The following is a 14,725-nucleotide window of genomic DNA, read 5'->3' as shown; positions in this document are numbered from 1 at the left end:
GCTCTGTTATTGTTTTCTTAATGCGTGACAGTTTGTATCAATAATGAAGGCTACAACTTGAATAAAAGGAAATACAAAGAAATGAGCAGAGGTGTTTTAAGGTATTTGAACTGCCTAAGCAAAATATCTGCTAAAACACCTTCTGGATTTATCTACAAGTACAAAATGTTTCAAAGTTGCTATATATACTTAATAAATTGTGTGGTTTGTGATTTGGTTGCTTAAATTTTATTTTTAACTTAAATGAGTTTTATGTAAGCTACCATACTTTACTTATTTCTGCTGGAGAGTACAATGGATACAACTGTATTTCTGGATCATATTAATGTATCATTTTAAATGTTCCATTAAGACCTCCCTCCCAAAGGTGTCATATTTTCTCCTTAATCAGTAAAATGTCTTTGCACACAGTGACATTAAGAATTTGTCAGTTTTGACTGTAAGATAAAGGCAAAGTAATTTTACAAATTTAAATAATATTCTGTGAGTATTCAGTATGATTATTTTGTTTGCATTTTCAAGAGTCTAAAACATAATATAAAAGTTTTCTAGATGGTCTCCTAATCTTTAGAATATATTTTGATAAATGCTACTCTGTGTCATTTTTATCGAAAGAACATTGTATACTTGATATAGTACTGCTATAAATGGGTTTTTACTGTATTATCATTTAGATAAATGCAACGTAATACATTTTAAGACATTCTTTCTTTGTCTCTAGACTGCATCAACCAGACATTCCTTTCTTACATCAATGTGAAATTTCCAGATCATCTTGTAAACCTACAACTTTAATAGGATAGAAGACTACTAATAACAGAAGACAAATTAGTTAAAAGATAGAGCTTCAAAATTGGATGACAGGGTGGTTTATGCTTAAAAGCCACTTCTGTTCATTCTCTTAAATATTTATATTTCATTTGTTTTGTGCAGTTGCATCTGTGCCCCTTCAAAAGATTTGCATATACTTGAAAGACACCATAAAGTTGTAGCAGTAAAGTACAGTCACATTTTGTTAATCAGTGTTTGATGTATTTCAAAGAGTTGAGTGATAAACAGTCTTCTAGCATGTAAATGCCATTGACTTCTGACCTGACTTTTAGTATAATAAAAATGAAATTATTAACCATGTCAAATGCTTTAGTTTCTGGCTCTCAGATTTATCTAGTAACTACACATGAAACATCCTTTGGTAAATATAAAGTCTTTTTGAAACCTGCAGTGCTGATTAGAAAGGCTGTGTCAGATTTTTGAACATGATTTTTACATCATTATTTAGCAAAGCTCTTTCTGTAAATAACCATGCATAAACTACTTTCTGCATTGTTTTCTTAGAAAATTGTGTCTAGATATCTTTTCATTAATTTTAAAATAAGTGAACTTAATATATATAGAAAATTTGGATGTTAAAGATAGAGTTTGTTTTAGGACAAATTTTAAGAAAATATGGGTATTCCACATATCCTTTATAAGAAAAAAAATTTAAGGGACTTGCCAATTTTAGGGAATCTCAAATGAGAAGCTTGGTTTTTTAGCATTGACCATCTTAAAGATTCTTATAGGAAACGATTGTATTAGATATTTATTTTATTTCATTTAAGGCATTTTTGAAAATTAATTTTTTGAATATGATTCTCATTTGCATTTGTCTTTTAAAAAGCCAATAAAAGTATATTTCAGTATCATTGTAATAATTTTTAGATGTTTAATTTGTTAAATTTAGCAAGTAAAAACTTGTACTTTAATAGCTTCTTGCTTTGTGATTGTAGGGTTAACTTGTAAAAATCATAAACTGATATGCAAAATATGTTTTCAAGTATGGAAATGTGTCTGTGGAATATGGGGGTGTGGGGTGTGTTTGTGTGTTGCGAGAGTGTGTGTGTCACCATTATTACAACTGGAATCTACTTTACATTCATAAGCTACTACATTTTGCAAATCATTTTGTGCCTCATTTATTTTTATTTTTAGTTATAACTTTGCTTTTGAATGTCAACATTAAAAACAATGGGAATTATATACTCTTTTAAACTTAAAAATCATTTAATACAGGTAAATAGAACATATGCATACAATTGATTGTTTATTATTAGACATGACTACTACAAAAAGATACACCTAAAACTATTCAGGGACATTTTCCATTTCTGAAAAAAAATGATTATGCTTTATACTTTCTTTTGTATTTATCTGTATTTTCTGATTTATTTTATTGTCTTTGATAATAAAATATACATTTTTGTTTTTGCTAAATGAGCCTATTTTTTGTTTGCCCTCATTCAGTACCCTCCCCTGCATAGAATTGTATTATTGATTTAAGTGCCTGTGTTACACCCCTTGAAGTAGAACAATAGCATGGGATAAAGAAAATAATACTTAATTTAGTTGCCTGATTTTGAAATTAATTAAAATTAGAATGTACTAATAAGAAATGTAAACTCATGCTAGATCCCTTATATTAATTTCCTATAGATCTATACTTTGTTCTTTTAATAATTTTTAAATGAAATTAGGCTATGCTGCATGCTAATTTTAAATTATTAGATCAGATAGTTGGTTTCTGAGTATGTATGTGTCACTTTTGATCCAACATCAAAACTTCACTCTTTGTTTTGATTTTTGTTTCACCAAATCATAAGATTCAAGTGTGTAGGTTATCTAATTTTCTATAATTGGTACAATTCAGTGGTAGGCTTAAATCCCATCACCCACTCGGAGGAACCAGGATATTATTTTTTAAAACCTTTCCCACCCCCTTTCAAATTTATCAGATCCTGCACATTTCACTTCATTTCCTGTGAGCTTGGATAGAACAGCTGCTGGTGTGTTTTGGGGACACATCCACCTTTGTACTATGCCTTAAAGATTAAAAGTCAAAACCTTGTTAGGGTGTCTAAATATTTGAATGAATGTGAACTTGGGCTTGGAAGTTAATGAAAAATTTTATTAAATTTCTGTTATATTTGAATAAGCTAGTTATGGCCAGATAATCCATTTTTATGTGTTTATGAAATAAACTAATATTAAGATAAAATATGTTTCTTTGTTAAGGATAGATTTTAGAAATTTAAAAGGAAAGACAAATCCTATTATATTCAGTAAAATGAAAATTGTTTACTAGGAAAAAATACTAATCTCTAGCCCCCTTTTTTTGAGTCTATAAGATATATCCAATGCCTTTGATTGTTTATGATTTTCAACCTGTTTAAACAATATTTCCAGTAAAACCTCTCCTAACAGGAAGAGTGGAATCTAAAGTCTATTTGCAGAAAAATTCAAGGTTCCTTAATTTTTTTTTTTCCAACTGGTCTACACTGTCCCCTAAAGCACAAAAGTAATGATAGTGCATTTGATACTGTATTTAACTAGAGTGACATTTCCTGAGCGTTCTCAGAACAGTCCTGGTTATTTCCATTTTCTCATCTTAAATAGGACATCTTCTCACTCTCAAATTGTCCTAATTTGGAGGATAAATTATATGATCACCTTATATATAACTATACTGGACTGAGAAGTGACCGTCTGAATCCCTTGCCTTTTGAGAGAAGAAACTGGAGTATTAGGGCAGAAGACAATTATTGTTATGGCCTTTCCTAGCCAAATCATTTGTCCAGTTTGTAGAACATGTGTAGTATCTTTTTGTAAAAAAATAAAAATTGTTGTATTTGAGTGATTCCAGCTTATGATAAATAGGAAATAATGAGCTTTATATTTTTAAACTGCTGTTAAATGTTATTTTAATTGTTTATTATTGAATTCTTCAAATAGTCATGTGGAATATTAGTGTATTATTTTTTAAAACCTCATTCTTGATAAAATTCAACTGTTAGTTGATATTGTGCCATCTACTATAGGAATGTCCTTGCCCATATATAAAATATGCTGATGTGTTTTACTTATTAATAAAGTTCTAATGATGTGGAAATATGAACCTGTTGATGTGTCCTTTTGAAATCAATTTGATTCACAATATATTATCACCACGTTGGCCTCACTAAAATATTTATATGGCAGACCACACAAGATTTGCGATGAGAACAACTTGCATGAAATTAGGTTGGAGTATGCAACATTAACTTGTCTCTGTAATTTATATGTTAGGAGATAGATTGCAGTTTAATTTTAATAAATACAAGAAAATCCATTTTGTGAAAATTATGTTCATTTCTACTTTGCAGTAGATCAGTGGTCACCACAGGTAAGAACTGCTTTGGGACTTGTTTTCTTATTTGGGACATGAGACTTAAAGTATAAAAAATTCCCCCAGGTTTTAAAACAAATAAAAAAACTCATTTCATCATAAAAATTTAAAAGGTAATGTTTGTATTAAACTCAACATGTTGGCTTGTTTTAAGCTTGCTTTCTTGATGTCTTCAGGCTAGCTTTCATTTTTGTTTTGTTTTGTGAGATTGAGCTCCTTGCTTCTAAAAATCCCACTTGGTTTTCATGAAAACCAGTTAAAAAAAATCCATTAGCTAAATAGAAAAGAGATGGGGTATTACCCTTTTAACAGCTTAGGTTATAATAAACTGAAATCACACACTTCTGGTTCACAGAATCTTAGAAGTTGCTTCCCTATCTCTCATGCTTGTAAAAAGAAACATCTTATTACTTCCCCACACCTTTTCTTTTTGCTTTAATGAAATCAACACTTTTACCTTCAGTGACGCAAGAGGGGGTATAGGCTGTCCTTCCTTAGGACATAGTTTTTTTCTTTTAGCCTTACCAGAATCATAGCAAGGTCAGCAAGTAAAACAAAAGTTTGCCAAAGCTCAGAAGAAATTTGGAGGGCAGCCTCTGTCGTTAGAATACAAAAAGTTGTAAATAATCTTGTTGGAAAGCATGAACTCTTCAGAGGTGCAAGAACAAACAGTACATGTGCATAAATACCTTATATAGGTGGAAATAAATTTATTACTCCTTTAGCATCAATCTTAGTTTTTCAGACATCTGAATTCCTGCATAATGATTTGGTTGGCTTTTCACTCCATGGGACTTGGGCTCTAAAATTTTAATTCACAGCTTATTCCTTCAGAGATAAGACCTGAAGACTCTTAATTGCTAGCAAGCATTTGTGAGCACTCATCCTGATATAATAGGTGGTGATGAAACAAGTATGAAGAATCACTGATTTTTAAAATGATGAGCAGACTATGGAAACATGTAGTGTCAGTACATTGAGAGTTATGAACTTTTAAAAGACACAAGTTTTACATCTTCTTAGTCCTAGGAGACCTCCTGTGATGAATGATTGATGGAATGATTCTTAGGACCCCTCTAGAGCTATGATTGTTATTCAAGATGGTGCATTATAATCAACTGGGAGTTAGGGGGAAAGTGAGAGTTCCACTTCCATTTCCTGAAGTTCCAATGCAATACATAGGGCCCAGGACAGCACATTTGCTTCTCCTAATTTGAAGTTCTGGGATTTGGGTCTTAGTACAGCTGATTCCTTTCTCATCACTGTGCCCTCTCTATCTCTAGCTTCTGGTATACACATGATAGAAAGTTACAAATGTTAGGATCAGTCAGCCTTCTTGCAGGGAAAGGAAAAGACACATAAAGCTGATCTTAAAGAGTTAGTGAGCATTTCATGAGCTCTTGCTCTGTGACCTCTGAATGAGAGCCCTTCTGGTTTTCATGCCTTTATACACATAACATGCCTCTGCAGGGAGTGTAACCAGGGCCGTGTGGGCATGGTGACCATGAAACTGTCAGTGCAGAGAAGGCAGTTATTTTCTCCATAATGTTGCAGAACAAGCAGATTGGATTATCATATAGCTGATTTTTCATTGGCTGAAAAAATATAACTTCCCAGTAGCATCTTCCCTTGTCTAGTCTTAAGGAGCCTATGGATTATTAAGAGAGGCAGCTTTGTGTAACAGGAAGACTTGGGTTTTGGAGCCAAATTAACCCTGGACTCAAATTTTTCAACTCGCATGCAAGCTCAGGCAATTTGCTTAACCAAAGCCTCAGTTTCCTCACCTGTTTGTTTGGAAGCACCATATGTACCTGAGGATTAGGTGAGATTAATGAAAAGAAAAAGTTAGCATTATTATTACATCTTTGCTGAGTGTGTTTCCTGACCAGGCTGCCTGTTAGTGTTAAGCAGATGCCTCAGGGACTTGGAATATGCCCATGCCTGATGTGAGCATTGTATCTGCCAGCCCCTTTGAAAAGAATGATTATAATAGGATCATGTTGACCTAGCCTTGGCTCCCTACATCTTCTCTGCGGCAAGTGGAAATAAAGCAAAAGTTGCTTAGGACAGTTGATATTAAGGGAGGGAGTAATCTGTTTACCAAGCAATAAAGCATTCCAACTGGTAGGAAGAGCAAAAGCTTACACAGATCTCTCCTGGTTGAAACTTGGAGAGCCTGGAGGCCAGTCCCTTAGAATTTAACTACAAATTGATGAGATGATTGGTGACTCATTGCTTTTGCTCAGGGCAGTGAAATTCTGGTTGGGAAGTGATCAGAAAATAAGTTACTGGGGGGAAAAAAGTTACTGGACCAGTTGTTTCTGATTCTAGGCCAAATTATTTCTCCAGCGTTCTCCTATAATCATGAGGTCTTAATCTTTGATTTGTTTTTTAAAATGTCTTTTACTGTGAAAGGGAAATACTTAGATGGGAGTTAAGTCCCCTAGACTCCACCTTGATCATAATTTGGGTCAATGAAATATTTTTGAGTGCCTATTTGTAGTTCTGAAGGGTGATGATCTTGTCGCCATATGGTATTCCTCTCCTACTCTCTTCCTCTGTCCACCTTCTAAAAGAGCTTAAATGCCAGGTCTTTTGAGGAGCCTTCCTCATCCTCTTACTCTGATTCTGGTCCTCTGGTCCCATAGCCCTGTGTATGATTTTTGTCAAGGCACTGACTGTCATTATTGATTTTTGTGTTGCTATCCTCAGTGGCAGATACTATTTTTTCTTGCAAATGTAGTTTATTTCTCCTGAGAAACCAACATTTATTTCCTTGGTTCTTTAGTCTCTAGATAAGGGTAACTTGTGTCTTCAAGGCCTTTGGGAGCTGGGCTATTCCAGGATCTGATATTTGCAGCATTTAAATGTCCTGCTTTATGATCTGATAGCTCCATTTTGGTGAGAAGTTCTCTGGAATCAGGTTATTAGGAAGAGAGGGGTTGGAATTGACAACATCCAGGCTGAGTAGGTTTAGAGAAGACCAAAATTATTCTGGGTTTAAAATTAATTTCCTGCCCTAGCCATTTTTCCTCAGTGGTTAGAGTGTTAGCCCACAGACTGAAGGGTCTTGGGTTCGATTCCAGTCAAGAGCACATACTGTGGTTGTAGGCTCAATCACCAGTCCGGCCCCGGTCGGAGAGTGAGGGAGGCAACCAATCGATATGTCTCACTCACATTGCTATTTCTCTCATATATATATATATATATATATATATTCAATGAAAACAATTTTTTTCCTTGCTAAACTAATACATTTAGAACCCCTCCTTTCCTCTTCCCAAATTCTTCCTGCCTTGAGTTTGTGTGACACATGTGCCATTGAGGCAATAGTTGATAGATTAAGAATAAAGAGTGATGAGGGAAAAGGAGCCTTGATCTTCCCTGACATTACAGAGTACTGCACCAGGCCTGGACCTGCCTACCTTAAATTTTTTGTTCAATAAGAAAAATTAATTCCTATTTGCTTAGTTATTATTAGTCAGATGTTAAATTATTGATATTTAGGAACTATGCTTCAAGAAGAAAGTCTAGAGAGCCAAGATGGCAGGGTAGGTAAACCCCTGTACTCACCACCTCCCACAACCACATCAAAATTACAAATAAATAAAGAACAACCATCATCCAGAACCACCCGAAAACTGGCTGAATGGAAGTCCTACAACTAGAAAAGTAAAGAAGAAAGTACATTGAGACTGGTAGGAGGGGTGGAGGCATGGATTGGTCTGACACCTACATGTTAGTGTTTTTAATCGGGAGGGATATCTTGTCTGCAGGGGCCACTCATGAGGACCAAAGGGTCCCAGCCCCACATCAGACCCCAAGCCCACACTCCAGAGCTGGAAAGAGACGTCCCCATAACTTCGAGCTATAAAAACTAGTGGGGATTGTGGCTGAGTGACAGGGAGGCTGCTGGAGACCCAAGCAATTCCTTTTAAAAGGCCGGTGCACAAACTTACGTGGTCCTGCTCCCTCTGAGCTCCAGCACTGGGGCAGCAGCTTGGAGGGATCCAGGGACATATAGGAGACATCGATAGGGATGCCTCCTGCATAGCAGCTCTTCCACTGTAGTTGAAGCTTGTTCTCACAGCCAGTTGGCTTGAGGGTCAATTCCTCGCCAACTACAACAAGGCTCAACTACAAGACTGTGCACACAACCCACACAGGGATACACTTAGAGTGCCCAGCTCAGGTGACTGGAGAGGCTGAACCACTGAGCCATACAGGACACCTAATACACAAGGCCACTTTACCAATTCCGAGAGATATAGCAGCTCCACCTAATACATAGAAACAAACACAGGGAAGCAGCCAAAATGCAGAGACAAAGAAACAAGTCACAAATGAAAGAACAGAATAAATCTCTAGGAAAAAACTAAATGAAATAGAAGGAAACAAACTATTTGATACAGAGTTCAAAACAATGGTTATAAGAATGCTCAAGGATCTTAATGAGAGCTTCAAGGGACTTAGTAAGATTTCCAAAGATCTTAGAATTTCAAAGACATGAAAAAACACCAGTCAGAAATTTTAACATACACTAACTGAAATAAAGGATAATTTACAGGGATTCAATAGTAGAGTATAAGATTCTGAGAATCAAATAAGTGATTTGGAATATGAGGAAGCAAAAAACACCCAATTAGAAGAGAAAAAAAAAATCCAAAAATATGAAGATAGTGTAAGGCAAACATGTCAAACTTGTGGCCCATGGGCCACATATGGCCCACAACGAACATTTTTGTGGCCCAGCCAATATAACAGTATGTAAGAAACATTTTAATAAAAATTTCGTAACTTAATTTTTACAATATCCTGTTATACATAGTTATTAATAATGAATTACAACATTCACTAATGACTGATTACTATAATTGTGTTGCATTCATTTCCCTTATGCACCTTATGTGCCTTATGCGCAGGCGCACCATTTCTCTCCACTAATACTAGCAGCACATATTTTTGCAGCCAATTTCCACATCATTAGTCTTGTACTGACTTGTTTGGTATGTGCAACAGGAAATATTTCACTTTTGGAGAACAAGAAAAATATGTTTATTTGCATTATGCTTATTAATTTGTGCAGTTATTCAGTGTCTGGTAAGTTAATGTTCAAGAAAAATATTAATTTTTATTAAAATATTCTATTAGTTCATGTTAACAATTACTCATTTATTTCAGCCCTTTGTATTCAGCATGTCTCTATAGAAATAAACCTATGTTTCTATGAAAATTGACGCTTTTGTTTTTTTGCAGCCCACATAAACTTAAACCTTGTTTATTTGGTGTTAGCTTTTGAGTTTGACATGCTTGGTGTAAGGAGCCTCTGGGACAACTTCAAGCATACCAGCATTCGCATTATGGTGGTGCCAGAAGGAGAAGAGAAAGATGAAAATACTGAAAACCTGTTTGAAGAAATGATGACAGAAAACTTCCCCTAACTAGTGAAAGAAATAGATTTACAAGTCCAGGAAGCTCACAGAGTCCCAAACAAGAGGAACCCAAAGAGGCCCACACAAAGATACATCATGATTAAAATGCCAAGGGTTAAAGACAAAGAGAGAATCTTAAAACCTACAAGGAAATGCCCATACAACTGTCAGCTGATTTCTCAACAGAAACTTTGCAGGCCAGAAGGGAGTGGCAAGAAATATTCCAAGTGATGAAAAGCAAGGGTTTACAACCAAGATTATTCTATCCAACAAAGCTATCATTTCAAATTGAAGACCAGATAAAGAGCCTCACAGACAAAAAAAAAAAAAAAAAGTTAAAAGAGTTCATCACCACCAAACTAATATTACTTGAAATGTTGAAGGGTATTCTTTAAGAAGAGGAAGAATAAGAATAAGAATAAAAGAATAAGAATAAGAATAAGAATAATAAGAATAATAATAATAATAAGAAGAAGAAGAAGAAGAAGAATTAGAAGAAGAAGAATTAGAAGAAGAAGAATTAGAAGAAGAAGAATTAGAAGAAGAAGAAAGAAGAAGAAGAAAGAAGAAGAAGAAAGAAGAAGAAGAAAGAAGAAGAAGGAGAAATATAAACAATAATGTCAATAAATACAATCTATCAACAATTGAATATAAAAATAAACATACAAGAAATCAAATGAACAAAATAAATGGATGAATAAAATAAAATCAGAGGCATGGAAATATGGAACAGACTGAGGAATCTTAAAGGGGGTGGGGGGGGGGAGATTAAACAAAAAACGTATATACAAATATGCATTACCTATGGACACAGACAATAGGGTGGTGGAAGCCTGGGGCAGGGCAGGAACTGGGTGCAGAGGGGTGTTGGGGAGAAAAAGGGGACATCTGTAATAACAATAAAGAAAAAACACACAAATAAATTACTGATATTTAGGAGCAATCTAAACTAATACACTGGCATAACTATCTATGTCCCCAGAATTGACAGCAAAGCTGCTCAGGCCATCAGAAGCAACAACAGGAAAAAGAAGAGTTGTAAGTCTTACCTGCTCACAGGGGTTACTGACCATCCTAGCTCCAGTGTGCAAGCAGTGGGTTTATTTCTGCATTATTCACAGCCTTTCATTCTCTTCATATTCCAGTTGGGAGTCCCACAGAGAACTAACTACCAACAATTGCTTTTAGAGATGGGCTTAGTGAAGATGTCAGCAGCCACAATTCAACTGCTATCTCAAAGATTATTCAGTGTTACCTACACTATCTATCAATTATCATTGCCAGAGGAAGCAGCTGCCATTTTCAAATACCTTATTGGTCAACACACACACAACAATTGAGAATGGGCCAGTTGAAATAGGCACTCTCTTTTACAGTGGCAGCTCCCAAATACATGAACTTATTTTTGTTTTTTTGAAATGAAACAAAATCTTCTTTTGCACCAAAGGAGTCTAGGTAAAGACCCCACTGCTCGTATAGGCCCAAAGAACACCCATGGTCTCCAGTCCCACTTGCTCTGAGTTCTGCTCTCTGGCTAGTGCAGGATAAATGACCCTGAGATTCATTGGTTGTCCACACCATGAAAGTCTTGCACAGACACTCCCCTATAATGTATTTGCTTCCGTATAATGTATTTGCAGTGATTACTTGGACTGTTACTTCATGCTCCCCTTAATATTAGCTAGGAATATATATTTTCCAACCCCAAACTATCTTCCCCAGAAAAAAATAATTTTTCTCAGAGAAGAGTTAAAGAAAGAACATGTAAAGAAGTCCTACAGAGATAAATACCTCTTGCCTGTTCAGGTTCCAGATTCTGAAATTGACAACCTTTTAACTCTGGGGAGCAGGAGGCAGGGAAGATGGATGGAAAAAGTCGGACGGTTTACACCTGCTTGTTAGCAGTGACTACCTCCTTCCTTCCCCTCCCCCTTCTCTTCTTTTTTCCTCCTCACTTCCTTCCTTCCCTTTCTTCCTTTCCCCCCTTCTGCCTTTCTCACCCTTTCCTTGCTAACATAACCCTGGTTTATCATTGTCTGATGTCAGGAGGCAAACCAAATATAAAAAGTTCTGGAAGATCAATTACTTGTAATATGAACTCCGTTCTGTGTATTAACTTTAGCCACTCATCTGCATTGGCAAATCCCTGGCCCTCAAATTCCAGGACAATTTCTCCAATAATGCTATTATCTTACATGTTTGTGAACTAGAATTTTCTTTGTTTTTAGGAAATTTAATGTACTGTTGGAAGGTGAGGAGGAAGTTTCTCTCCTACTTTGGATATTGGCGGGAATGTAATTAGTGTAACTCCTGACTGCCTTCCCTCTCTTTATTAGCTCTTCCCCAGGGAAGTAATATAGTTGATGGGTGAGAGAAAGCAATACATGTTAAAAGCTTAAGCAGTTCATTGTTGCTGAGCAAAAAAGTTAGAGGGAAGGTGTAATGGGAGAAGAGCCTGGAGACTTAAGCAGGGATAGACGATAAAGTCTTAGTACCAGAGAGCCAGAGAGCTGGGAGAGGTCAAGATATGGAAGGATAGAGGAGAGAAGTCTCCTGATGGATCAAGTTTCCTAGCAGGACAATGGGTGGTAGAGTTGATTCCAGGTGGTGGAATCACCTGGGCATGGATGTAGGACAGCTTATAGGGGTCGGTTAAGCAGGTATTTGCTTGATACCTTTAATCTTCTCAGTTACAAAACACAGTTTTTCAAATTATAGTGTACTTACTGATGGTAATAATATAAGTGGTTTAATATGGTTATAGAAAAGTATGTTATATAGCACAATACGGACCTTCTGGATATTTTTGCTCATAAATAAATTAAAAACAAAATTGATTAAAGAAAAATATTATGTATGTAAGTGAGAGTCCTGGATAAATGATTAGGGCGGAAATGATGAAGGCACTAATTATGAGGTTGGGGAAGCTTGATAAAAGAAGTGAGGTCTTGATAAAAAGGACCGCAGGAAGGTTGTGGAGCTTGAGAGGTGTGGTGAAGGTTTGGAATAGCCACTGAAGGGGTGGGCCGTGGAGTTCTAGGACAATGGTAGTGTTGTGGGCTCAGCTAAGGCTGGAGACATGTGACTTTTGTACTTTAGCCAATCTGTGTGGTTGTAAGATTTGTCCCAGCAGCTCAGTCACCTGCAGCAAGGACCAAGAAGACAGAATGGGATTTTGCTGAGAGGATACAAGCAAAGGTTGGAGATACAGGGGAATTGAGGGAACCTCTGAGAAAGTGATCCAAGTCATCAACCATAGAGTGCACTCCCACTTCTCCGTACACAGCCAAAAGAATGGAAAGCAGGGACACAGAGCTATTTTCACACCCATGTTCATAGGAGCATTACTCCCCAGAGTCAAAAGGTGGAAGAAGGTAAATGCCCATCCATGGATAACCAAAATATTGTACATACATACAATGAAATATTATTCCGCCTTAAAAAGGAATGAAATTCTGATCTATGCTACAACATGACGTTGAAAACATTACGTTAAGTGAAATAAGGCAGCCACAAAAGGAAACGTGTATGATTCCACTTCCATGAGGTACCTAGTGTTGGAGGAGGTCATGGAGGGGACATAATTGCCAGTTGACCCAAGAACTGCTAATCAGAGGCTCCTCAGCCCTCCCCTGTCCTTGGAATGCACACATCGCCCACCATTCCCACAGCGGGAGCCATTATCAAGGATGCAGGCTTGAAAGAGCAATGTGTTATCCAGGCACCATCTGGACTGTGTAGGTGACTGAATCCCATTAAGGCCTCTATATAAACATTGATGATTCTGACAGCAGGTGCGGAGATCTGGTTTTGTGACTCCCCAGACAAGCCTTGTAAGTTTCCTACTTATTAAACCTACCACGTTCATAGGTCTCTCCTTGCCCTGTGTTTGGGGCCAGTTTCAGATTTCACCCGAGTTTACAAATCAATACTTCAAGTAGTCCCATTTATAGACACAGTAGAATGGTAGTTGCTGGGGTTTGAGGGGAGGAGGAATAGGGAGTTAGTGTTTAACGGGTATGGAGTTTCGGTTTGGGATAATGAAAAGTTCTGGGGATAATTGATGGTGATGGTTGTACAACATGGTGAATGCACTTAATGGTATTGAGCTGTACATTAAAAATGATTAAAATGGTAAATTTTTTTGTATATTTTACCACAAGGACAATAATAACAAACAAGCTTTGGATGTATTAACTCAGTGAAAAATAACGAATACAGTAACATAATACTTGAATGCTTTACCACTTGGGCCACTAAAACAGTCCTGATAGTGCTGAGGGTCTCACAAGAGCTTTCAAAAGGTTTCCCCACTTCTTAAGCTACTCCTCTCTCAGAAAGACTCGGAGACTGGGGTGTGTTACAGATGCCCACCCTCATTCTGTACCCCTCCCCCACCCCTCAGGAGCCTCAGCCCACTGAAAACGTAATGCCTGCTTCCTTTAGCCCAATTTCTTGTCCCCGTTATCATAAGAAAAGCCAGAAAACCACAGGTTGATCAGTTCAAGGAAACACATGACCATAGTCATTGTCAGCTCGCCAATTTAAGATCCAGGTTTGAGCCAGACAGGACCCACTAGTATAATAAATAAAATGGATCATACTATTCTGAAAATAATGTTTATTTTGTGTTTACTCCCTTTACAGGGAGCTAGTCAATTGTGTACATTCTTAGTGCCTTACTCTGGGCCAGACACATAGGAGCAGACAGGCATTCAGCAAATTTGTCCAGCTGAGCTAGAGATATTCAAGCAATTAAACTAAACATTTAGTAAGTACCTCTATTTTTTTATCTATTGCTGTGAAATGAATGACCTCGAACTTAGTGGTTTAAAACAACAATAATCATATATTGTCTTTTACAATTTGGTGGGTGATACATTCAGGTGAAACACAGGAGAGATGGCTTCATGATGACTGGGGCCCCCAGTGGAAGACTTGAAGCCTGGGGGCAGGAATCATCTGAAGGCTCATTCATTCACATATTTAGTACTTAATATTAGTGTCACCACATGTGACTCCTCCATGTGGCTTGGGGTTCTTCCCAACATGGCGGCTGGGTTCCAAAGTAAGCATCCTACAACAGAAACAT

At 36.7% G+C, this 14,725-nt stretch overlaps 1 protein-coding gene across 1 annotated transcript in view; it reads left to right on the top strand.

Annotated features, from left to right (window-relative positions):
* NDFIP2 (Nedd4 family interacting protein 2) overlaps positions 1–3,931 on the top strand; it is a 71,074-nt gene extending 67,143 nt beyond the window's left edge. Inside the window, exon 8 of the mRNA XM_070408871.1 lies at positions 722–3,931. The gene's annotated coding sequence lies outside the window, so the exon portion shown is untranslated. The remainder of the gene's footprint in view (positions 1–721) is intronic.
* The last annotated feature ends 10,794 nt before the right edge of the window (positions 3,932–14,725 follow it).

The sequence above is a fragment of the Myotis yumanensis genome, unplaced genomic scaffold, assembly GCF_028538775.1.
Source record: "Myotis yumanensis isolate MYYU_CA2020_CCGP unplaced genomic scaffold, mMyoYum1.0.hap1 SCAF_3, whole genome shotgun sequence".
NCBI classification, from domain to species: domain Eukaryota; kingdom Metazoa; phylum Chordata; class Mammalia; order Chiroptera; family Vespertilionidae; genus Myotis; species Myotis yumanensis.
This window is presented reverse-complemented; position numbering and strand designations above follow the sequence as displayed.